Source organism: Austrofundulus limnaeus, unplaced genomic scaffold (genome assembly GCF_001266775.1).
Source record: "Austrofundulus limnaeus strain Quisiro unplaced genomic scaffold, Austrofundulus_limnaeus-1.0 Scaffold7, whole genome shotgun sequence".
Classification (NCBI taxonomy): Eukaryota; Metazoa; Chordata; class Actinopteri; order Cyprinodontiformes; family Rivulidae; genus Austrofundulus; species Austrofundulus limnaeus.
Window position 1 is genome coordinate 5,775,828 of NW_013952409.1, and position 2,795 is coordinate 5,778,622.

Consider the following 2,795-nt stretch of genomic DNA (forward strand, 5'->3'; position numbering starts at 1 on the left):
AACTAAATATTTAATTTGTAAATTAAATATTTAGTTTATAAACTATGACATTTATAAATGTATGAATCATATTGGTGGTAATTTTTGACTGTGTAAGTTTACAAAGGGCACCCCATAGAAGAAGCTCTTTGTGTTTCAGTGCTGCTTTTACCTTTGTAGAATAAAAACATCATCATGGAGATGGGAAATCTCTCTTWTTTACAGGTGACTTTGGAAAAACACACAAAGACAGCTGGAATTAATTACTCATTAATTATTTCCAGGCGAACTTGACAAACAAGAGGTTTTAGGGACCACGTCATGTTAGCTGAAGACCTAATTACTGCTCATCATCGGCCTGTTGATTTTTCCACCAGGAGATCGATGCACTGATGGGCTGATGGATCTTTTTTTTTTCCCTCYACTATTCATTAATGTCTCTGAAAGCTTGCAGGACCAACTTTTATTCCCATCTGGACTCCACAACCGAGAGCTGATTTCTCCTCAGCGGGACACCAAACAGGAAACACTTCAGGAACATAAAATACAAGTAGGCATTTTAATCATAAATATATACATAGACCACAACAACTGCAGTGTTCGATGTAAGTTATTGCAAAGTGGAAACTATTGGTTAATGTCAGTCTGTGGTGAGTCCAGTTTAACAGCAGCTTTTTGTCGTTCTGTTTTGATTAGACTTCTCTGTGCTGAATCAAAGCTGATTATGAGGACTGATGATGCAGTTATTTTTTTCCTTTATATGGTGTGTGTAACAGTGGGATGACTGACACATAAAAGGTCAGCTTTGAATATTATTAGGCTCTTATTCTGTGTTGTGGTTCAGTGTTTGATTGGCTGTGGTTGTTTCAGCTGATTTGTTAGAGAGTAGTGGTGGCAGATGCAGTTACTGTTTTTTACATATGATAAACTGCCGTTATAAAAACTTTTAAATGCGACATGATGATGTTTTAAGTCACCAATGAAGACATTTAAATGCAATTCCAAAAAAAACTTCTCACACACAAACACAGCTTTTCATCACTTCAGTATCTTCCTAAAATCCTTTGTTGTTTCCTTTTCACAGTATGACAGGTTTTTATTCTCTCATGCTGCTAGACAAAACAAGACAAACAAACAAAAACTGTGCTGTTGGCAAGTTCACCTGACTGTTAGTCATGTGTAAATATGATAGAATGGATGTCTGACAAACAGCATTGTGTAAATCATCCCCTGGCAGCTATAGGGCGTTGGGAGGAGTGCATCTGAAAACATTGTGACACTGTGGAGTGCAGCAATAATGACTCTGTGGGGAAATATGTGTGGTTTGTGTTGAGTAATCCAAGACTGTATCCAGGAATCTTGGAAAACAAAACAAAACAAAAAAAAAAATTTCTCCAAACAAAGCCTTGTTGTGTTTTAATTAGATTCACTAAGACAATAAAACCTTTTAGAGGACGATTGTATTAAAAAGTGAAATTAATTTGTGACTAATGCTGCGTTTACACCGAACGCGATTTCAGCTTCAAAATCGCATCCAACGCTTCAAGTTGGTCGCTTGTGCACTTCGAGCTGCAAAAGTTCAGATTTTCTAACTTCAGCGATTTACGCATCAGCACGTCGAACTCTCAGATCGTTCAAATCGTTCAAATCGCGCTGCTCTAATCGCACTTGAGGCGCCGCAGCACTTCCCGACACTGATTGAAGCGCGTCCACCATAGACTTTGTATGTAAACCTGCTGCTCCTGATGCTGAAATCATGTTTGGTGTGAACGCACCATAACAAAAGCAATTTTGATGGTGCGCATCTCTGAAGTCAATTTTTATTGTTCAGATACATTTTTTCCTTTCTCCTGCCACATTCCCCACATCCCCCACCCCCTTTTGGTTGCGTACAAGAAAATATCAATATGTGTCCCTTTGCTCCATGTCTGACCTCTGATTTATTTTCACTGTTACAACTTCAGAAGCGCCCTTATCAAATGTCTCACCACAAGCTCCTTCCAGAGCGGAAAAGAATCAATTTTATTGGCCGTCCTGAGGCTCCATATCCTGTCCCGCTACCTGAGCCATGCTGTCCTGAAAGGCACAGAAAAGGCCATGCTGTTTTTCTTATGGTCTTCATGTAAACCCTGCACTCACACTGTACACTGCAGTTGAGAAGCGTAACACAGTTAGAGCTGAGAAGGTTTGCCTTTGCCACAAAGATCCAACTTGATCTTATTTGAGACGTTTAGAACWGRCTGTCTGGATAAAACTTTTAGATGTTTTGAAGACAAAGATTCACGAGTCAAGATTCAAAGATTCAATGTGTTTATTGTCATATACAGATGAATACATGTTTCCCAGAGCAATGAAATTCTTACTTTGCCGACTACTCTGAATGCCAGGAGACAACCACACACAAAAAAAGAATAAGCACTTAAAGGACCCTAACAAGATAATTAGGGATAAATGATAAAAAAGACCACACATCTAACAAAAAAGAGACCAAATTAGAGATAATAACATCAGAAGGGAACAATACAATCAACACAAAGCAAAGTGGGGAGTCTTATTGTTTTTGTTTGGATATTTTTATTATTTTCAAGATTTTTGGTCAGTCACTGCACCAATCAATGTGAAATTGAATGTGTAGATGTGTCTGTCCTACACTGCACCAGCCAACAATTTTAAGCTAAACCCAATAATTGAGGAGGGGGCTCCATATGAAAAGGGGGTGTCTGGACTTACAAAAATGCCTAAAAACTATTCAACATAGGAGCTTCAGATTTTTAAATTTTAAATTTAATTTTTTTATTTTTTGTATGGTATTGTAT